This window comes from Lathamus discolor, chromosome 1 (genome assembly GCF_037157495.1).
Source record: "Lathamus discolor isolate bLatDis1 chromosome 1, bLatDis1.hap1, whole genome shotgun sequence".
Classification (NCBI taxonomy): Eukaryota; Metazoa; Chordata; class Aves; order Psittaciformes; family Psittacidae; genus Lathamus; species Lathamus discolor.
In genome coordinates, this window is record NC_088884.1 from 83129772 (window position 1) to 83153723 (window position 23952).

At 38.6% G+C, this 23952-nt stretch overlaps 1 protein-coding gene across 1 annotated transcript in view; it reads left to right on the forward strand.

Moving 5' to 3' along the window:
* The window catches only part of PIK3C2G (phosphatidylinositol-4-phosphate 3-kinase catalytic subunit type 2 gamma), a 215197-nt gene that overhangs the window by 94044 nt on the left and 97201 nt on the right, over window positions 1–23952 (forward strand). The window lies entirely within an intron of this gene.

Consider the following 23952-nt stretch of genomic DNA (forward strand, 5'->3'; position numbering starts at 1 on the left):
AGGAGAACCTGCTGTACCTAGGCTCCACCAGGAATTTAGAAAGCAAGGAAGTCTATTCTGAACCTCATGATTCAACAGGAGGATCTCCTTTGCCCTTTGTGCCTTTGATCTCTGCATCAATCATCTTTAGCTCAATTTTACCTCAGTTTTCCTCTGTATGCTTCATCCACCTAGTGAGTAATAGAGTGAACCCTCCATTGAATCCTGTTCAGTCATGCGTTTATAAATCATATTAAAACTGCTCTTGCTAATACCTCCAGTGGTCGTTCTTTGAGTGACCATTAACCACTCATTTCATAACACCCTGGCAGGACAGAGGGGGGAAGTTCTGTTCACTTAAGTAAGATATAATTTGTATTTTTTTGCATTTTCTGGTTTGAGCCAAAAATAATCTTCCCCAAACTTTGCAAGTTCCAAGCAGCATTGGCTTACTTATAAAGGATCCTGGCTTTTTTATTTCACTGACCTCTCATGAAGTTGTCAGACTTCTCGTGTGTCAAAGTGTCTCTCTTACCCTTTGCATATCAGTCTGACTTGTGACGGTAGAGTTTCCAATAGGTCCTTTTCATGACTGTGAAGATGTATTACTCCTGACAGTAAGTGCTGTTCACCATACTTCCACAATGTAATACCTCTCTAAATGTATTATTGCATGCGTGGTTATTCTGTTTGCTGTGCTGTTATGTCAAGGCTCTCTGAATAGGAATGTGGCTTTCTGCCTTCTGAACAACAGCCCTATGATGTGAAAATCAAACTCTTGGTGTTTTGGTTTGGTTTTTTTTTCATGTTTAACAGTGACGGATGAACTGAGCTTTCATTTACAGTTCAACTGGTTTAGACCCCTTAAAGCAAAAGCTTTCCTCCCTGCACAGGAAAGACAAGAACTTGAAATGTAATTATTTGGTTGATGAAGTGTGAGGTTGAAAAGAGCAGAGGTCATACTTTCATACCTGCATGATCTCTGGAAGTGTTAGTGGGGAGAAAAAAGAGTTATTAATATGTTCGTTTCACTGAAATGAGTAGGATAACAATAACATGCCTTAGGAGCGTATTTGTCAAATAAAGAGGAAACACATTTAACAAGCCATTTTGCTGGCAGTGCCTGAAATAGGCCTGAGACGATTTCTACTGTCTTATATTAAACTTAGTCATACTGGATGTAAAACGTCCAGTCTAGAGTTCTTAAATGTGCCCAAAGAGTTAGTAGTTTTCCTGTGCAATTAGAAATTGTTTCAAAATTTCAATGGACAGTGGGAATATCATCTGTTTGCTTCTGTCTTCTTTAACTCCTCTCTTCTTCTTGGAATTAAAATGAGTAAGTATCTGTGGTCATCTTCTTTACGTTGCAGCACAGAACTCTGTAGGTCCCCATTTCTTTCCCTAATTTTCCTCAATCTGTCTAATACTGTAATCTTGTGTAATACAGAGCAGATATTCCATCCTTCATAATAGAAGTCCTTATCTGCCACGGTACAGTTTAATGTGGCAAAATATATTTATTTTATATATAGCTTAATATATTGCATAACTATTCATACAAATATAAAACAGAATACTTCTAGCTGTTCACTGTATTCTCTGCCTTTCAGCTGATAGTAGCCCCGTTCATGCTTGGTACCTCTTTTATTTAGTTTTTTTGTTCAAATGTTTCAGTCTAAACTGAGAACTTTAATATGGCACTCATCTCGTAAAATTTTGCTTCTCTACACTTTTTTTTTTCCTTTGGTTACTCTGTTCCATCATGTTCTTCGGTAGAAAACTGTTTTCTGCCTAACACTCCATTTAATGTAATTATTAATATTCCTGTTCCAGTATTATAAAAGACAATTTCTCAAGTCATAAATTCTACTAATGAAATTTAACAGTAATTTCATAGTTCTTACTAATAAAGCCTTAATTAAGGTTTTCTTTCACAAATTGAATTCCAATCTTCATAAAAGTAATGGAAAACTGAGGGTTTTTTCTATTTATTTCTAAATGGATTTTAAAAGAAGTTCAATGATCTAATAACATGGAGAACAGGTGTGCATGTACAATCATGTAAGATTAAGAACTTTTAAGAAACACAGTTATCCTCAAGTGTTACATTTGTTTCGTTACCAAATTAGCGATCGAGAAGCATGGACTGGGAAAACCAAACTCTAGTAAAAAGTTCATACTTATTTTTAATTGTAGTGAATGATGTTACTATCCCACTATTAAATGATACAAGATCGTGCACAGTGTCCCCGCCCAAAACAAAACATGGAAAGAAAACTCTAATGTAATTCAGAAAAATGGTGATGTGATTTCAGAACCACAGGGGAAAGGTCAACTGATTCTAACTTCAGTGTTTTACAACAGTACTGTGAATGCAGAAACTAGTTACCAGAAATGGTGTTGACTGACAGCATGAACTTATTTTAATTACAAATATAATAATCACAGAATCACAGAATCCCAAGGGTTGGAAGGGACCTAAAAAGATCATCTAGTCCAACCCCCCTGCAAGAGCAGGGTAACCTACAGTACATCACACAGGAACTTGTCCAGGCGGGCCTTGAATATCTCCAGTGTAGGAGACTCCACAACCCCCCTGGGCAACCTGTTCCAGTGCTCTGTCACTCTTACAGTAAAGAAGTTCTTCCTGATGTTAACGTGGAACTTCCTATGCTCCAGTTTACACCCATTGCCCCTTGTCCTATCACTGGATATCACTGAAAAAAGCCTAGCTCCATCATCCTGACACCTACCCTTCACATGTGATTTAAAACTTACTCAATTTCCCTGCACATCAGAGATAAGCAGCTATACAACAATGATATACCGGCTCATCACATTTTTATTATTAATGTTGGGTAGTAAATTGTCAGCTCCTTTCCATCAAGCAGTGATAAGTTTGTTTGAAGATTTTATTTAAAAGATATACGACAATAATTGGCAAAGGAGGACAGAACAGATAGAATAATCAGTTCTGGGGTACCTCTTCAGCTGTTGTAAATCAGAATAGCTTTACTCTGTTCTTTGCTTCCATTTGCTGCATTAATTCTGCTAAGTTGAGTGAAAAGGTAATTGATCTTACACCCTCTGTGTGTGTGGTTTTTTTCTTATCACATGTAACTTTTCCCCTCTCTAAACTCTTGAGGAATTTGGGCCATCTGCTTTAATCAGTGTTTCAGTTCCGCACTGGTACTTTTGAATTCACTTCCCTTCTCAAGGAGACTAAAAGTTGCCTATGCATACACTGCCAGCACAGGACCCTTGTTAAAACCACTTAAAATCCATTTTAGTCTTATTTCCTAATGTCTATGAGGCAGAGGGAACATTGACCCTGCCCCACTACCTTTTAGAAATTCACTCAAATTCTAGTTTTGAACAAGTTTCCCATTCCCTGGAGCTATGGTAAGAAGAGAAGTTATTAAACTGATTCTAGCAAAGCAGAAAAGTTGCTTGCGGGGAAAGAAACCTGCTTGAGCCCTTGTAGGCCCTCCTGTTTGCTTAAAGTCTCTGTTTATCTCCTTGCTACTGCATTTCACATACACATGAGGGTTGATTTATTTTTTTTTGTCAGCTTCTTTTCTAGGGTTTTAATCCACCCCTGTGTGTCTGTCTCTGGTAGCCTGCCAATTGATTTCCCACTTGCTTAAGTGTTTTTGCTAGTTTCAGCTCTTTCACGGGTGGCAGCTGCAGCATACAACTGGAACATCTGGCTGGGGCAGCAACGGGCCAGGAGTGTGCCTTTCAGATGCTAGCGTTCCATGCAAGGATTAGAGTAATGGGGAAAAGTATAGTGTCCTCTAGGATCTGTGGCAGCTGCTTGAAGGTTCTTCTAAGAAAGAGGTTTCATTGTCCTGGAAGAGTGCAGGTGTTTGTAAATTTTGGCGGAGCATGAGAATCTGGTATGCTTAGCTCAAGAAAACAAACCCAAAACTGAGGTGAAATCCTTGCTAAAGCCAAAATGTCCTTTTGTAGCTTCTCCTCTAAGTCACTAAATATAGAACTTTCCTAGTTTACTGCATTTCTCAACTGTATTTTAACTGACAACCAAGAAAGGAGAGTAGTCTCCTATCTTTGCCAGTACACATCTTGTATTGTAAGTAAGAATATGAGTTTAAAAAGGAATTGTTAGTGAAACCCAGCACACTGGAAACAATGTGATTAGACTATTGATTTCAAGGCTGGAACATAATATTTTAATTTCATTTTCTATATAAAAAAAAATTAACTGCAAGAAGCAAAAAGAACATAAGCAATGTGTAAAAGTGTAAAAAGACCCTAGTTAAATTCTCTGCTACTGGGAGCTTTGTCTCTCAACAGTACGTTTTCCAAAATTGTTATCGCTTAGTTTCATTCAGCACCCCAACATTGAAGCAGTAGATTATTGCTTCATATTTTCTGAAAGTATATTTTTCACTGTCAAAACTGGTCTGCACTAACCATAATTTAATTGCAGACTTCAAAAAGAATGAATAAATAAAGCAGATAGTCATCTGTCCAACTCCTAATTATCTGAACATTAAACAGGCAGCCATCCTCCAGCTCTTTCTGGAGGACATTATGTTGTCTTTCTCCCACAGTCAGAAGTTATCAAGTCTGTTAATTATTACTGAACTTCCTAAATAGCTGTGTAGAGCAGGCTGAAAAGCCCAACCCATTAAAATGACATTAATGTAAATACAAAAGGTGTCTCTTTTGTTTTGTGTTAATTTGGTCCTTCTACTGATCACAATCAAAAGATCATTTAATCTTATCAGTAACAGTGAATAGCCACCTTGATCAGTTGTTTTGCTACTCTACATTAGGATTTGAGTCTGGAGTTGCTCAATGTTACAAACCTTCTGATGGTAATGTGTCATTCAACCAAGAGATGATTATAAATTTCATCTGAATTCAGAGTACTTGATGTTATCATCATTGTGGTTTGGACTGCAGAGAATCTCAACCGTAGAGTAGATTCTTATTCAGGGATTTTAGTTCTGAAATCATAATACTTATGAGATGCCAATAATTTGGAGATCTTTTTTTTCTCTAGTTACTTAAGTTCATAGTAAATAACACCACTAGAACATTATTTTTGTGAGATAATGATTCAACCATCTACTGTGCTAAGTGCTTCATTATTAGCCATTTGGGACTTGGATTATTGCCTTGGAAAACATGCAGTTGATTGTTTTGTTTCCTAATATACAGACTTCAAATTTTGTCAGACTCCAGTTTTGGAATAATATGGTGTCAAATGAGACAAACAGATTTTTTTTTGTGAAGAAGCACAAAGAAGTATCATAGCTCTTTGCTGGCTTTGACTTTTATTATTTACAGACTGAGTGGACAAATGGTACATTTAAATCAACAAATCCATGTCTTACATTTAACTCAAATATTCTAGATTTTAAGAAAAAATACTATTTTAGACTTATTTTCTTCTGGCTCTAAAGAAAGAGGAGTAAACTGGCTGTGACTGCAGCTGGAATTGATAAAAGGAGGTACTAGCTGCTGTCAGTGTCTGCCTACCTTGGGTCTGTCAATACTGCTCAGTACAAAAGGACTGAGGAGCAAGACCAAGTGCTAGACCTTTGGTCTGCCATAGTTTGTAACTGCTGCCTTTCTCTCTGGCACTGTTTTCAACTGCTTTCTCCCAGATAGATCTTGAATACAGACTGTGAGTAGTTCACTCCAGGAACCACCCCTATAAAAGACAAGATGGGCAAAAGTGCGCTAGCTTTGACATACTCTGTCCTAGAACACAGCTCTACCCGTACTTGCGTGCTGATGTGAGCCATCTGAGGTAGATAACACTGACCTTCAGTCTCTTTTAATATCTCTACTACTCATGCACCCTAATATAACTATCACAGTTCTTCTGAAACTATGGGCTCAAATGCACACACAGAGAATTGTATCTCATTGGTCTTGACCATAGGGTGTAGTCCACAGAGCACGAGGGAGACCCAAGGTCCAGTGGCGGACAGTGAAGATTCATTCTGTGTGCTGCAAATACACTACATCTATGCCACGCCATTTGGCTCCAGGTCCAGCAAGTGCTCCATGAGTCTCTTAGTCGTGCGAGTGCACCCTAAAACACAGGCTGACTATGACTGGGATAATTGAAAGGCCTGGGTTGCATGCTAGAATACATTCAGGCAAAGCTACAGGCAAATTCGCAGGCATATTTGCAATATCTGTAAACTTGCTGTCCATACTGTTCTGTGTACAAAGAAGAGAAGTTTGAATCCATACTTCTTAGCAGTTTATGGGACTTTTTCCATTGACTTTAGTGGCCTTTTAATGAGGCATTTATTCTCTAGGACTAAGAGCGTGATATGTTTTGCTAGAACTAAGTTCACTTATTTAATTTAAACGGCTCTTTAACATTTGTTTGCCAAAGAGCAAAGATGTTGCAGATGCTATGGTTTTGCTTTCTAAATTTAAATATTCTGACTAAAATAATAAACATAATTGCAAACAGTACTGGGAAAGGTTAAAAACCTGAACATGGCATTTTAAGGTTTTAAATATAAAGAGGGAGTTAGTTTTCCCACCCTTCTAAAAAAATGCCACTTTTAAAAAAAGAAATCCATGTAACCACTAACAAAGCAATCAAAGCTATGCCTTTTTGTGATTTAGTGAATATGATATAATCTGGTGAATCCTTGACAAAGGGCATAAACAACGGATGTATCTGGTTTTAATTATTTTAATGACTCTTAGTAGAGTGAATGTGTTCTTGAATATTTAGAAATCTAGGACTGTTATGTGTTTTTTTCATATTGGGTACAAGCATGAAAAGAAAGAGGCAAGGCACCACTGTGATCGTATAGCAGGGTAAGAATGGAGTGAAGCATGAGTGGTCACATCATTAATTGCATTTGTTCAGAAAAGTATTCAGTTGCAGTGAAGTTACTGAACATAGAGATAAATGTGTACATGTGTCTCCTTTAGAATAGGGGAAATTCCATGCTAAAAATCATACTTGAAGAGGATTAGCACTGTCAAGTGCAACACAAAGAAGTCTGTAAATGCCAAAGTTATCAGCGCATGTTACTGTAATGGAAAAAACATCACTACGTATATGTACAAGTGAACCTACTTACAGCTGAAAAGATAAACTAATAAAGATAAAAAAGTTAAACAGGAGCAACTGGCCTTAATTATTTTAGCTGTTTCGTGATTTATAATGTAGCACTGAGGAAAAAGTTTTTTGCTACATTGTTTTTCCAAACACTGCTTGTCTGATTTATTTGGGTTTTGGCTCCTTTTACATTTAAAAATGTTGAAGCTGACAAATCTAATTTTTCAGTTATGCTGGAAAACTCCCTAGTAGCTTCAAGTCATATCTGTCATAACCCCTCCAATGCTGTAACCGAATATGAAAGATGGGTATTGTCTTTAGGATATCCACTGTAGAAAGGACTGAACAAGCCATTTTGGTGGTCTGTTACAATGTCGCTTATGCTAGAATTTGATGGATCATGATGACCTGCTTGTGGAGTTGAACAGGACTGAGGAAGCGGAGTGGGTGTTGCTGAGGGAGAGATTCAGAGCAGGGCTCTGTGCAGATGTCACACTATGCTTTCATCTGTGCCTTTCATCTTTTTTTCCATTAAGAATGTTTTATTGTTGCTTCCCTCAAAACCAAAACAGAGCGCCAGAATCTTTCCTGATGGATACCTCACATAATCTTTGCTTGTCCCAGAGGAACGTCTGAGGATGTAAACCAGAGTAGCAATAAATCAGGAAAGCTTTTGACAAAACAGTCATCTAGTTCTGTCACTTCAAATGGATAATTTTCAGTCATGAATTTGATAGATGTGGAGAAGTTGTTTTGGTATTTACACTATGAAGGACTGCTGGGAAAAGATGACTAAAAGAAATCCATAAAGCTATGTCTTTACCCTGAAATTTGCTTTAGGTATTCATTGAGCTAGGTTAATATATGAAGAGTGACCAATTTTAATAACCTGAAATGTCCAAGTCGTAATTAACAACAGTAGCTGCAATTTAAAGATTATGCAAATTCCCCAAATCAAGCTGTAATGATTTCGAAAAGTGAAGTCCTCAGTGGGAAAGTAAACAGCATGGAGAATTTCCTGTGGTTCTCACCTGAGCAGCTGGTGGTGTGTTTCAGCGGATAAATGTTGCCTTGTTCACCCAAGAGCAATCCTGCAGTTGAGAGGGATCCTCCAGCAGGCTGTTTCTTTGCTACAAAGCCACTGTACCTGATTCTGATTGCTGAGGTGAAATACTAGGAGAGGATACCTCACTTTAAATTTGTCCTATATAATATCTAAAAAGTTTATTTTCTTCATATTTCATGCTTGCACTTTCGGCTATTAACTTTTGTGAATGTTTGGAAACTATTTCATTGCAATCTCTTTTGTATAGAGCTTTTTCTATAAATGGCAATTATTGTATGCAAAATGAATCTGCAGATGTTTCAAAATTGCATCAGATTATGTAAAACACTTTATAAGTCTGGCTCTGTTATCTGTTTTTTCTCTTTCCAGCTTAGCAAGCTTTTGTGTTTTAGTTATGGCTGTTTGAACCAATTTTTGGCAAAATTTGTCTTGAGCTACCCTAGAGAGTTGTTTTCAATCCACTTCTCTTTGAACGTGTGTTGCATGGTTCTTACTGCATGACTTGAATAAGTGCAGTGCAGGCTGATTTTCTTGGATTGATGTGTTAGAATCCTCATTTATAGTTATCATGCAGTTGATCACAGCCTTGTCTGACAGGATTGAGTTTAGTACATCATTCCCATTTTTGACCACTTTCAGTTGACATCTTTTAGGGAAATTATGAATAAACAGAGAGAGGCTTCAAGTGAGTACAAGACATTCAGTGTGATTAATTAGTGGTCATCTTAATGTTGCGGTCAGTTGTGTGTTTTCGTGGTTGATATTTCAAGGTTTAATGATCATTCTCCACCAGAATGAAAGCTGGGCCTTGAACCGGAAAAAGGAGAATCATGGTTTAGACTTTGTTGAATATGATCCATCAGTACATGTTTTAACAGGAAATTACTTTGTGCCCAATGGAAATTTTTTCGAGGAAAAAAGTCCCTAATGTAAAACCAAATGTTATATTAACAGTTTTTGAAATAAATGAATAAATAAATAGAATAAAAGCCAGTATTCCCAGGGAGGAGATAAAAGGTCCTGCCAGGTCAGCTGTGAAGAAATACTATAATTCAGTATTTCTAGTTATTTGCACATGATGACTATTTCAGTATTAAATTCATAAAACCCTTTTGAAAATATTTCCTTAAGCATTAATTGCTTTCTAAATGCACACCCATATTAAATGCTATATTAGTCTGTAATCATAATGTTGTCATTTGGACGGGGACCAAATTAAAAATAAGCTGAGAGAGGAAAGAAAGAATTGTCAGATGAGTTGTCTTTGCATGGTTCTTTTGCTTGAGCACTGCTAACATGTTGTAATAACCTCCTTTTAAGTAAGAGAATTATGCAACAGACCATGTCTCACATTGTCTCGTTCAGTGTTTCCTTGGCAGAGAGCCTACTTGGTTGAAACTGATGTATGTTGGACCTTTGAATTAAATAAGACAGTGACCAGTGAATCTAAAAGAATTAATGTTTGTTCCAAATCTAAAGCCTGTAAAATTCTACCCAGTAGTCATACAAGTGGTAGACATCTTAGTCAAGAGACAGCTGAATTGTTCTTTAGCTTTCACTGTAGTGTCTATCAAATACACAGAATTCTGTTTGGTAAAGTTAATGACATTATTTCTCTATTTCAGAAAGAAATTCAGGCTACAAGAATTTACTTTTCTCCTTGAAAAGTCCCATTATTCCTGCATAAAGATATTCAAAGATGTGTTATCACAATATTATATCAATAACGGGTGGCTGGAAGATTAAGGTATAGCAGTTACAAATCTTTTACTGATTTTTTTTTGAAGAATTTTCATCAAAATCAGAGCTTTTGACAGAAGCATTGAGCTCAGATGCAAACATTCAGATGGTATATGAAGTGCCAAATGAAGTTTAAAAAAAAATTCTTAATACTTAGTCATTGAAGATCTGAAAGTAGAGACTTGGTACTGAGTTAACCCCGTGAGTGTCACCTTGAGCTATTTGAATTATTTATCTTACTATCCCCGTGTATTGTTAAAAGTTATCCCATTTGTTCTAAAGCAAGTTCCAGCATTTTTTCAATTCAATTTAGGGGAGATGCAATGCATATTTTAAGACAATCCCATATATAAAGGTTGTTGTATCATGTATATCTCCCTTTCGTGTTCATCTGATTTGCTCAATCGTAAACCATTAATGGGTTGTCTATTTCTTAGCTTGAAAACACACCATCTTTTAAACTTCATGATTTGTAAAATACCACTGGTATTTCACCTGTGCTGTATGTCACCTGGCTGCTGTTCACTGATGGCTGTTACTTGAGGGAAAACCTATTTTCTTAGTTAAACAAAAAAATAAAAAATAAAAAAATTAATTGGAATGTGGGGTTTAAGACAGTATCAGTTGCTGGCAGCTTGTATACAGGAAATCATTTGGTTGTAAATTTGATCAAAGCTTCAGTGCTGGAATAGATCCTGTTTTTCGTTTGTCTGTCTTTCTTTCAAAGAGCTAATACAAATTACCTCTGCTGAAAATTTTAAGAGGTGGATACAAATTTGTTTCTATTCATACTTTGTTTCTACTCAGTTCAGATTTTAGTAGACAGTAGCAAAATAACATGCTGGCTATTGTCTTATCAGAGGAAAAATTAGAGGTCTAAATTTCAAAGGTGCGTTTGAGCAACAGAATCAAAGTGCCATGAAACATTTGCAGCTCTAGAGTGGTGCATGTTCTGTTGTGTGGATGAACAGACATTGAAGTAAAGCCAACATCTTTTATTAGTATTATTAATGATGAGAAGAATTGCAGAGGTGATCAATTTCAAGATGCCTTAGGAGATGGCTTTCAAAGATAGCCTGACCCAAACTAGATAAAGGATTTCTCTACTGCTGACTGTTCTTGCTTCCCTTATGAGGATCTAGATGAACTGTAGTGAATAAGCAAGTAAAAGAAACATCCTATTAATAAAACTAAGAAGAGTAAAGCCTTCTCCATTAAAAAAGGGCAGAGCGCTGAAAGAGCTATTGCAATAATAAAACTCAGTAACAAAAATTAAATGGTAGCTTGAGTAAAGAAGAAATAGGACATACACAAGTGGATGATGTTTTCAAATTGGCATCATCACTCTCTCACAAACTGAGATTTCCTTTCTCATCTCATCTAATAAATGGTTTGGAGAGTTCAAATCCTTAGGCATAAAACTCCTAAGTATATCAGCGTAAACAACAAAGCAGCCCTCAACATATCTCTTAATAAAATCCTATTCTGTGTTTCTTACTCTTCTTTTTTTTCGGCTTGTGTAGCAGGGCTTAAATCCAAGCGGATTAAAAAAAAAGAAAATACGTATCTTTTTCCCCTTACATTAGTGCTTGGTTTTTGTGTTCAGCTTCCACCAGCAATTGTTCACAGACTGTCATCCAGTAAAATTAAAATAACTGTTCCCCCAAGTTCTCTTTCTAGTCCAGTCCCAGACCAATGCTTTCTCACATATATGCAGTTGTGTTCTTATATTTACAGGTATATGTGCAACGGTGCACATGCTTTCCTGCACTCAGCCTTTATAATCTAATCCTTGGTGTTTCATGTTTGGAAATGGAAAGTTTTCTTCAAGATTCACTTGGAATTGGGTAGAGGATGTAACGTGCAAAGCAGCATATTTCTGACAGTTGAAAGGGTTGAAACTGGGAATTCCTTCCACTTGGCTCTCCAAACTTTTCTGTCTCTTCTGCTTCAATCCCAGTTCTCCCAAGCTCAGAAGTCTAAGCAGTCTTTACTGCTCCGTAAAGTTTGGTTTGGAAAATTGCCACAATATTTCCAGTGACTGCACAGAAGTGTAAAACTAGGAAGTGATGAGAAAGAGTCAGGCTAAGAGGTAGAAAGTAGTCACTGATGAAACTGAGAAGGAGAGCAGAGATAAGTAATACACAAAGTAATATACTTCTGCTCTGTTCTCTAGGAAACAAAGAGTTAATTTTTCCCAGCTGTGAAGTTCAGATTCAGCTGAAGAGCTCCTGAGACAACTGGGAGATCTAGAACCAATTCCACAAAATAAAATTATTCCCAAGTATAACCTGCCCCGTTACTCTCCCTTCTCTATATAGTGTAATTTTGATTTGATTGCCTGTATTGCTGTGAGTTCCTCTGGAGACCCTTGTGCCGAGGTATGTAACTGCTCTGTGCTTCTATCTCAGTCTATGTTATTGATTCTAGAAAGCAAGCAGCTATCAGCCATTTCCATTCAGAGGAGCCACTGGAGACTCGTATTTGATCATTTCATACAAATTCTGACTCTGACTGAACTGTCCTTCTTTGCCTGACAGCTTTTTTAAGAACCTGAAAGACTGTATGGCAAATAGTGGTAAGTAAGTAGTCAGCTATTCAGAGAAGGAAGCTCTTACATTTTTTGCATTGCAAACACACAAGAGAATGTTGTCCAGGCAGTGGCATAGGCAAACCCCAAATCTCTTCTATTCTGTGCCCAAGCATAGTTTTGGCTGATGTGATTTAGAGAGTGTAAAGAATAATGTGGAATCATTGTTCATACCCTCGAATTAATCTATATGAGTATTTGCTGTTCCTGCAACAGTTGGGCTGCAGCTAGAAGTGCTTATAAGAGATTGTTTTCCAGTTGCAGTGCAGTTGATGAGACTGAAGGCAGACCAGAGTGACATTCGCATGTCACTGACATGTGAATTTCTAAGTTATTAGAAATGCAGTTCTTTGCCCACTTATTCTTGTTACTGTTTCCAAAGAAGTTATGATGGTCAACAGAATTTTGTCCTCCTAAGGTGAACCACCATATCCTTGAAGGCCTGCCTGTCATTAGGTTGTATCTTTTGAAACTGCCTCATGTTCTGAGGACCTATCATCGTATGGTCAGATTGCACCACTGTTCCTTCCCATCTCAACAACTTTCCTAACCTCCTGCTGAGGCCAGCCCTTCTGAAAAACCTGATCCAATATCAGAGCTAGCTCTGCTTTTGGGAGCAGGGAATAAAATAGAAGACCTCCTGAGGTGTCTCCTGACATCAGCTCTTACATGTTTCTGTGGATTACAAATGAATTCTGTAACTGTCTTGGCTTGTTTACTGGTTTAGTTTCCTCAGTCCTTCAATTCTTGAGCCATGGGTGGTCCTCAGATAATGTATTGTTGAAAGGGTGCTCTCATCTTAGGAAGGATTGGGAATGATATCAGCGTTTCCTAAATAAGCAACTTGGTAATAGGTATCATTTGTTGGATGGAGACTTTCATCAATAACTTTATGTTTTCATCAGCTGAAAGATAGTATCATGGTGAAAACCACAGGATAGAATCCCAAAAGGCAAGAATGATCAAATGATCCATTCAGCACCAAGAAACTACGTACCATCAGTGGTGACAATGTTGGGCCACTGCAAACACTCCATCACACAAATACTACTACTGTCTTTCACCCAGATTGTAGTGAAGTACATTTCCTCCTACCTCTGGTCAGTTCCTTGATATATAAATATTGACATTCAATTGTAGCCAGTGAAGGATTTTATCTTTTGCATTAGAATAAGAGCAAATGTCATGGCAGTAGGAATGTGCACTTTCTTCTGTAACAGCTTAAGAAACCAAGCTTAAAGGCAAGCTCAACAAACCCAGAATTCTTTAGTAGATAAACAAGGAAATAAACAAAACCAAAACAAAAACCCCAAACAACAACAAAAAGCCTCACCCTCACCCCAGCCCCCCAAAAAAACCCAAACAAAAAGAAGGACTAAAAGAGTTGGGTTTTATACTTTTATTCATTTTTCTCAATCGGAAGTTTTACAAATAATCATAGAATCATAGAATAGTTAGGGTTGGAAAGGACGTTAAGATCATCTAGTTCCAACCTCCCTGCCATGGGCAGGGACACCTCACACTAAACCATCCCACTCAAGGCTTCGTCCAGCCTGGCTTTGAACACTGCCAGGGATGAAGCATTCACAACTTACCTGGGCAACCCATTCTAGTGTCTCACCCCCCTAACAGGAAAGAACTTCCTCTTTACATCCAATCGAAACTTCCCCTGTTTAAGTTTTAACCCATTACCCCTTGTCCTGTCACTACAGTCCCTAATGAAGAGTCTCTCTCCAGTATCCTTATAAGCCCCCTTCAGATACTGGAAGGCTGCTAAGAGGTCCCCACGCAGCCTTCTCTTCTCCAGGCTGAACAGCCCCAACTTTCTCAGCCTGTCTTCATACGGGAGGTGCTCCAGTCCCCTGATCATCCTCGTGGCCCTCCTCTACACTTGTTCCAACAGTTCCATGTCCTTTTTATGTTGAGGACACCAGAACTGCACACAATACTCCAGGTGAGGTCTCACGAGAGCAGAGGGGCAGGATCACCTCCTTCGACCTGCTGGTCACATTCCTTTTGATGCAGCCCAGGATACGGTTGGCTTTCTGGGCTGCGAGCACACACTGCCGGCTCATGTTCATTTTTTCATTTACCAACACCCCCAAGTCCTTCTCCGCAGGGCTGCTCTGAATCTCTTCTCTGCCCAACCTGTAGCTGTGCCTGGGATTGCTCTGACCCAGGTGTAGGACCTTGCACTTGGCATGGTTAAACTTCATGAGGTTGGCATCAGCCCACCTCACAAGCATGTTGAGGTCCCTCTGGATGGCATCCCTTCCCTTCAGCATATCAACCGAACCACACAGTTTGGTGTCATCAGCAAACTTGTTGAGGGCTCTCTCAATCCCACTGTCCATGCCAGCAATGAATATGTTGAACAAGACTGGTCCCAGCATTGATCCCTGAGGGACACCACTTGTTACTGGTCTCCAGCCGGACATTGAGCCACTGACAACAACTCTTTGCGTGTGGCCATCCAGCCAGTTCTTTATCCACCGAGTGGTCCACCTAGAATGGAAAATGCAAAGAAAAATTGCTGAAATAGAAACCTGCAAGAGAAATTAGCTGATTGTTCCAGTCTCCCCACATCACCATTCACATGCTTGGATATAAAATTTCTGCAGCTAGGCAGAAAAACCAAAATTTGATGATGATATTATTTGAAAAATAGCCATATAAAAAGCCATAAATTCTAAGTGACAGGAAATACTCTTTGGAATAAGAAAACAGTAGTTTTCAATTAGTGCTAAATGATAAATTATATTATGTCATCTGATATTAAATGGGTAAAAATGTCTGGATTAGTACAAAGTTATCTGATGTCTGGTGGAAAAAAATAATTTAGTGAATTAATATTAATCAGTCTCATTAGCTTTAGTGTGGCAGCTGCCTTCTTGGCTAATAAAGAAGGGGCTGAACAGGGATTTCCAGAGCCTAATCCACGGGTGTGGATTAATTTAAAGTCCCTCATCGTGAGTGGTGTAACACATTCTGCACTTTTAATTGAGGGAAGACCTTTTTTATACATCAGCAAAGGAAGTGGAGTTGTGGCTGTGAAATAGGGCATTACTACCTGCAACAAATACCCTTTGAGCACTGGGCAGAGGTAGTAAACAAAATTTCAGTGCTTCTTAGTGCTTGGCGTAATGACAGCTGGTAAAACTCTGCTTACCTAGTTCAGCTAATTTCTGCTTTGACCTGAGTAGTTGAGTCTGGTATTAGAAATCAGTATTTATTCTTCTACTTAGCCTCCTCCACAATGTCATTTCATTGTGTGCGATGATTTCTAGCAGGAAAAGCATTTCTATTGATTAAACTTTTCTAATGGGCTCTGCATAGCCAGCTTCTGAGTGACTCGCATAACCCACAGGTCTCACGTATGTGTTTTTGTTGATAGAGCAGTTTGTCGAAATGAATTTAAGCAGCCATCATGGCAAATATTCCTGCAATTGTCAGTGCTTTGTTCTGTGTGTTACTCAGAAGTACATTGCTTGGTCATGGTATGAAAATGAAAAGTCACTTAAGTAACAGCCCATTTTAATATCATTTTTTTGCATCTGTTTAAAGCTGACATATGCAGTTTCCTGCTGTTGCTCTGCTTTATCATCAGTTTTTTAAACAGAATTTAAAGGAGGTTTAAATAGTAATTTACCTTGCTCTGCAAGGCTCGCCCATGGCCACCACTCCATGAGTGCTGCCACTACTTTGCTGGTAGAAATAATATGACACTTATCCATATAAATTTTTGGCACACACAGATTTTTGCTCACTTAGCAGAGTAAACATCTAAGGAGAAATGTGGTCAATTCAGGGGTATTCAGGCAATAAAAATAACCGAGTATGTGCACGGTGGGAGAAGGGAGAAAAGTTACAATTTCTGCCCTTCAGTCCACTATCCAGCTGTACCTTCACATGGACTGAGCATATGGACAGCACTTTGAGTGCAGGAAAGATAGCTAAAGCAGAGCCAGTAAACTTCAAAGTCCCATCAGCATTTTGTGTCAGGTGGCTGATCTAAATTTTCTCTGCCAGTGCAGTAACTGCCCCTGGAGAGAATGCTCCACTCTTTACCTGACTCAGGACATACGGAAATATGACATCTGCTTACTGCAATAATAATTCCACAAATGCAGTTGCGAATCTTGGAACTAGAGCTGAACTTTTCGTCGCAACAACTAAACCTTAATTCTGCTTTTCTCGTAAGTGAAAAAATGCTCGGGGCTGCTATTATCTCCCATATGATAGAAAAATGCTGGCTATAAGAGTACACATAGGAAGGAGGTGGAAATGTTATTTAACAGACCTATTTGCCTTGGCATTTGCCTCTGTGACATAAGAGCAGCTTAGAAACAAATACAGCATCTTATGGGAAGGTAAATAATCCTTTCCCCTTTGCAAAGGAATCCAAAGCATAGAAAAGTTAAAGTATTTGCCAAGGTCATCCAGCAAGTACAGTCAGGAATTCAAGACAGATTTTCATTCTTATATCTGCCTTAAATTCTTCTGACATTAAAATCTATGAATTTTAACCCCAAGACTATATGGTTTGATCTGAAAAGAGTCATGTAAGATTTTCTTGATAAAAGCTTAAGAAGTAAGCTTCTTGGTTAGGGGTTCATTAAAAGGGAATTTAGTTTCTTCAAAAGTTTATCCAGACCTGGTCCCACAGTTGAACATGTCTCAGCAGAGCTAAGATGGACTTGTAAATTTAGACAAAACAATGTAAAGCAATGAAAGAGCAACAAGCTGTCTGAAATGAGAGATTAATTTCAGCAAGCCTCTCTAAATTAAGCCAAATTTCACATAGGTCTATGCCTCACTTTCCTACTGTGCCTGCCCTCCAGCTCTTCTTTCTTCCATGGTAACTAGGCCAGCTGCTGACTAGGCAAATACCCTAGGGCCAGCTATAAAAAAAGTTTTCTCTTACTAATATCTTACAGCAAGCTTTTTCTGGTACATAAACTTAGCTTCAAATTCCCACATCTCTTTTTACAAAGCCAATATTTGGTGGCAATAAAGCAGTGAAACGGAAGGAAGATCAGAACCAGACCAGTATTTAAAAAAGAAAAGAGATCTAAAGATATTTCCTTCTCTGCTCTGCTCTCCTCTCCTACCTTTGCGAAAGATACCATTGCTATATGTAGCCAGGAGTGGAAAATGAACAGAGACCAAGGAAAGGGGAAAAATAATAAAACGAGAGAGGAAGAAAGAAAACAGGCCTAGAAATAATGGGTATGAAGATAACAGAAACACTCTGCTTTGCAATGTAGATGCTTGTTCTGCTAGTGACAGGGATGAGCTGAGAAAAGCCATCTTTCATGGTGTCCTCCACTTTAATTAAATGAAAACATGGTAGGTATCATCTTGTTTGAAGGAGACTGCAAAGTGACCTTATGCATAAGGAGTACTGAAGTCCAAAGAGAACTCTTGCTCAGAAGAGTCTGAATCGTAAAAAGATAAAAGAGTGTTATTTGGACTCTAGAGACTCCCCTCTTGAAAAGTCTGATTCTCTCTTCTGTTCCCTGAAAACAAATGAGTTTCACTAGTTATTTTTGAAGTGTAAAGGACCATAAGTCTTCATGATGCCACCTTATATGAGCTATGGAGATTCTCTCAAAGTTATTCTTTTGATAAAGTCACACACATGCACACAAGTAGCAAGTTTTTGTGATCTGATCCATGCATCCTTTGTTGTGCAGCATGAGATGCCACATGGCAAATTACCAGAAAAAGAAGACTCAACATCTTACAGAAAACAGACTACGTGAGATACAACAGGTCTCCTGAAAACAGTGTTTTTTAATCTTGTAATTACTCTAAGATACCATCAGTGCAAAAATACCTAAAGCAGTACCTGCTGAAGGCTCATTATGCCTCCGTATTCCTGTATAATTCTTGTAATTTGAAAAAAGTTTCCTTTGTTAGAAATTGGGAAAAGAAAATTAAGCAGAGACACTAATTTAGGGCAGAGATATCCACATGAAAGTGAAAGTCCAGAAGAGACTGACACATCAGGAAGTAATCTGGGATCAGGATCCTAGTTCTTCTTGTACCTGTATTACCTGCTCTTAAAACATTATAGTTCTACAGAGAGGTTCTTCCAGTGAGGTAGAAGTGATGCTGCCTTAAAAGAAGTGTTAAATCTGAATATATTTGGAATGTATCAAATCCCATTGGTCCTTCAATTGGCATCTGAGCCCCTTGTCTGTAAAAATCTGAGACTCTACTTGAAAGATAACAGCTTTGGTTGTAGACATTGTTAAACAAAGTGAATTCTTGAAACTGAGTTCAGAGCAGTGTTAATAGGAAAATTAACAGCCCATCACAAGACGTACTGTCTGCAGAGTAAATTCTTTTGAATTGCATAATATTTGCAAAACAAGGTCACTTTCTCATCCTATTCCTTCCCAAAACACTAAACCACTTCCTTCTGAAGCCCAGAGTGAGTCATAAGAACGGTAATCTGAAAACTCTAGGATTACAAAGTACAGATCTGGCTCAGAATACATGAATGAAAGCTTGAACTGCTCCAAATATGAACAGCCATAATGACCTTGTAGAAAGACAATTTTAATTTTCTTCCTGAAACTACTTCTGTATTAGTATGTTAAAACAAACAAACATAACAACAAAATAACAAACAAGTGCATACATTATAAGTTAAATTAACCAAAGTGTTGCAGTGTATCTCAGGTCTAATTTTGCAGTTTTGCGTAAATCTGAATTGCCCAGTGCATGCAGAACCGTACAGAATTATTTCTGTGTCATACGTTTAGCTTTGTAGCGTCACAAGGGATTTTTTTGTTCCAGCTGTAAAGCTAATGGGAAGTTGCAAAAGCTATACAGAGCTATTTTGGTAGACATGAACTACCTAAACAATAGGCAGATGAGGAAAAACATTTTCATTTTCTCCTCAGTGAATTGCTGCTACAACTGTGGCCTAAATTGTGATATGGCACAAAGTTTAGCAACTCCATTGGCTCTAGTGAACCTGGATTAATTTTGTGGTTTATTTATATGGTTTGAAAGTAGAGTAGCTTAGTCACCTCCTGTATCCAATTAATTGCTGGCATATTTGGACATCATCCCATTAAAGCCATTGAGTCTGCTTATTTTAGTGGTGATTATCCTGTCTAATCCCATTCATTGCAAGCTTCCAATGCAGATACCCACTGGGAAGAATACAACAATTTCTATTGTGCCTGGAATGAATGGCACATTTCAGTTCCCATGCCACAAATTTACTCTAAGCTATTATAAAGATAGGTGGTTGGTAGCTTTCAAGCTTGCTGATTCTGGTGTAAGACACTGCATGAACTTCTGACAACAGTATAATATTGTTCTGAGGGGAAAATCCACAATTTTGAAACAAGCACAGACAGGGATGTAACTTGGCATGTGAAGGAAGCACTGGCAAAGATGGAATCAGATGTTTCAAAATTAATGCCAGACTTGAATGCCATGTTTCTCGTTGAATGCAAAATAATACTGCCCCATAGATAATCTTCATGCAGATATTAGATGCAATACATTTGTTAAGCAGCTTTTTTATTTTAAATTCAGAATACTGCTTTTGGAGGGCAAAGTCAATCATTCTTCTTTATTCTCTTTACTGAGACAATGGTACTTATTTTCTATTAATAGTTGAGAACAGTTGGGCCTATAGTTGCAAGCATGAGCTTAAGTCACTTGATATTAATGACACTTTAGGATGAAGACATTTCATTCCTGTATCTTTGGATTGACACTTTATTAGAGTGGGGTCTTTGGCGGACTGTGAACCTTCACTCACAGATTTTGAAGTTGCCGAAGGTCAGTGCTGTTGTATACAGATGTTGGAAACAACCACTTGTGTTGGTGTACTGCTACAGGGTTTTTTTTTTGTGTTCATGATAGCTTGTTAATGAAATTGGTCCTCTGCTTCTTGCAGACTCCACCCAATGGGGCAGACTGGAAAGAGACTGACTTTGCTAACAGTTTTATTCTTTTCTTTCTTACAAACTGAGCAGAAAGAGACTGACACTGACAGCATGTTTTACTAAATGATGCTTGTAGCACTTATGTCAATGTTAACATGTCTATTCAGCAAACCAGAGAAGTCATGTTATGACACTGATCAATTCTTTCTTAGACTTTAGACCAGGTAGCATCTACTATCTGTTTGTGAGAGTGGTGCCTTTCCTATTAATTCTCAATACAGTTAATTTTCAAGGTAAATGCTCTTTCTTCTCCAGACAAAACCAGTTTGATCTGGGGTTTATTTTCTTAATACATAAGTGTGCCCAACTGACTGTATTATGTATCAAATAGATCATTTTTCTGCTAGGCAACCTTAGCAGGGTTTGGCAACTTACTTGCATAGTGTCGCATAGCCTTTGTTTTCACTGATCTGCTGTTTTTTTGTGAGTCAGCAGGACACGCATTCCACAGCTAAGGCATTCAGCGGGGATAGGGGGAACTGAGTTGACTGAATCTACTGTTGTTTTCTGGATGCAAATTGTATGGCTTTGTTCGTAAAGGTCTTTGAAAGAAAGTTAACAAATAATGGCAACTAGTCATTTGGCTCCCGTAGAAATGCTGTGTTTCTCAAGCTTAACCAGCATATTTCATAATATAAAGTCTGCAACAATTTTTTATTGTTTAAGGGAGACCATTGTTTTAGACATCTGTTCTAAATTATGTTATAAAGAAAGACTCAGAAAAACAAAAGCAAATGTATCACATGGCCTTTTAAAACAAAATTTCACTTTAAGCAGAGGTATTTTCAAGGGTAATGCTTTGAGAAATGAGTCTTTAAAAGCAGCTCTGTTGTAAGAGAAGCAGCATGTGAAACTGACTGCAGTAACTAACTCTGTAAAGAGCCAAAAGTGGACAGGTGCTGCAAGCTACCAAACAGCTGCTGCTTATACATTCTGGGGACTTACTTGGTTAGAAAGATTCAGAGAAAATATTGTACCGCACTTCACTGTCTGCTCAAGAAATGTAAACCTTCATTCTCTTCTTGTTCTAGAACAGAAGGAAAGAAAAGACAAGCAGACAAGGCAGAGTTCTGCCAGCCCTGTTGTACCTCTCCCTTTCTGCTGGCTTTGTACTTGGTAAAGGAAAGGGAGTTCATTCTTGGTCCTTCCAGTCAAGTAGATGGCCTCACACAGTGGTTCAGAAAAACTGTGGAAAATGCTCAGTACTGCAGTCACTTGGGAGAACCACTGTGTCCATTCCATCTTTGTTGTACATTAACTCTTCTGCCTAATTGACTTTGCTTATCATTCCCTCCTGCAGAATAGGTGTTCTGTGCTTCCCGGTTGTTTGTTTTTACGTCACTTTGTTGATTGTGATGCTCCAATAGGTCTACACAAAATGGTGCTGCTGTTGTGTTTTCCTTTCTGACTTGTAGCACATATGTCACACCTTTCTAGAATTTGGGGGTAGTTTAAAAAGGGAGGTATTGTCCTGTATCTATTTGTTAAAAGAAGTTGACAGAGATAGCCTGTTTCTTTTGAGTAACAAAGGAACGTGAGAAAAGAGCTACTTCAAGGATTTCCAGCCAGGTTAATGAAATTAAATTTTGCTGTCTACTGAAGGCTGATCTCACCAAGGCTGTGAAGGAGGCTAGGAACAAAGTTTACATTGCAACAAGCGCGAGTGATTCTTTCTGTTCTTGGAAGCAATAGCTGCCATCCTACAGGAGCATTCCTAGAAGTTTCAGCAAGTTCAATCATCCATCCCAGGCACTGGCAAAGAGATCAGAAAAGCTACAGTCCTATTTTCCAGCTTGGCACTCTACTGCCTAAGAGTTTGGCTGTGTCTAAAGAGGCCATGCCTGAGCAGACCAGCTAGCAAGTCAAAAAGTAAGGGGAGTTGTGGGTGTAGGGGATGACGGATGACAGGTGCCTTGTTAGTATGGGGATTGTTGTTAGGGGGTGAAGAATGACTGTGAACTTCAGCATTGGAGTTCACAGTGTCTGTGCAGTACTTCTTGTATGGGCACCTCTACCAAAGGGATTATTCCCATTGGCACTGGCAGGGAAAGAAAACCTTGTCCAGTGTGGGCAGATTAAAAAAAAACAACAAAAAAATAAGAAAAGTTTTACTTGCAAGTGAGTAATTAATAGCATGCCCACTCATCCTTATGGCCCATCACAGGCTAGATGGAGGTATTAATTTTCAACTACACATCTTGGTCATCTTTCTCATCCTTGTGTCTGTGAGTAACTTGCAGTGGGACCTAAGAAGCTGCAAAGCCCAAATGCAACCCCACTGGCAAACCACCCCTGTTACTTATTCTCTTGTTAAGGAATACAAACAGTAAAGTGGTTTCTTCAAGGATTTGAAAATGAAATTAGTCATATGCTTCAGGTGTGTGCCATACCTCCATGGCACAGTAAAGCACAAGGGACAGTGTAGAAGCGTTGCAGGATGGTTAATTAAAATCAAAGACAGATGGCAACCTCAGACATGGAAGCTGTGCAGTGGTAGTGTGTTTGTGTGCTAATCTTTAATATGAAGGGCTGTGGAGAGTAATATTAAAACAATTATTGTTATGGCAAGCAGCAGTCTTGTACTAATGTTCTATCCTTCTGTGACTCCTCCTGCCTCCTGCTTAGTGAAATAGAAAACAAGCATGAAGTGTAGCAAGAAACCATATTGACTTGTTCAAGTTTACCAAAGACTGACCAATGGAGTAAATACTTATGCACTCACCTTAAACCCTAAGGCACCTCATTTTCATTTGAATTCTCTGAATTCAAAGCATCTTAAGCAAGTAGTGTACAGTGTGTGCTGGTAGGCACAGCTTTTGTGTAATAAATACCAGACATTGCTTGGAAATGCGTTAACTACGGTCACCACTTTGACATCACACATAAATAGTCCCATCAAACTGTGCCTTGCTCTTTCATAGGGGTGGGATTAAATCTACAATAAGATACTGGAGATTTGGCCATTTCTTGGATTTTTTGCTACAATGTGGTTTAACAGGCTACCTGCAAGCTAATCTGTCCTGGCAGACCTGTCTTCTGGTCCACCCTGCTACCCTTTCTGAAGGAGACAAGGAACAGATGTTCAAACAGCAGAGTTGTCTGAGCAGCCTCACTCTTTCACTTGCCTGCCAAATCCAACTCAGAGAGCAGACTGTGTCTGCAGCAAGGCCTTTTGAGTATCAGCTTCCCTCTCTCCCCGTGCTACAGAAGCATAATGAGGCCAGATCTCCTGTTTTGATACCAAGATCCTTCTAATCTCATTCCTTTCTTTCCTTCTTTCTTTCTCCCTCACTTAAAAAAAAAAAATAATAAAAATTTCCCTTTTCTCCACAGCTGATGGTTTTAACCCTGTTTCTCCTTCTCTGACACAGCAGCCAACTCAGCCTGATCCAATCCCTCCTTCCCTCTGGCCTCTAGCAAAAATCTTTCCATAACACTTGTGTTTCTCTACCCAGGAAAACACACACACTTCTGCAACTGAGAGTGCCAGAAAAGGGGGCTGGAGCCACCTTGCAGGCATGGAGTGGGTGCA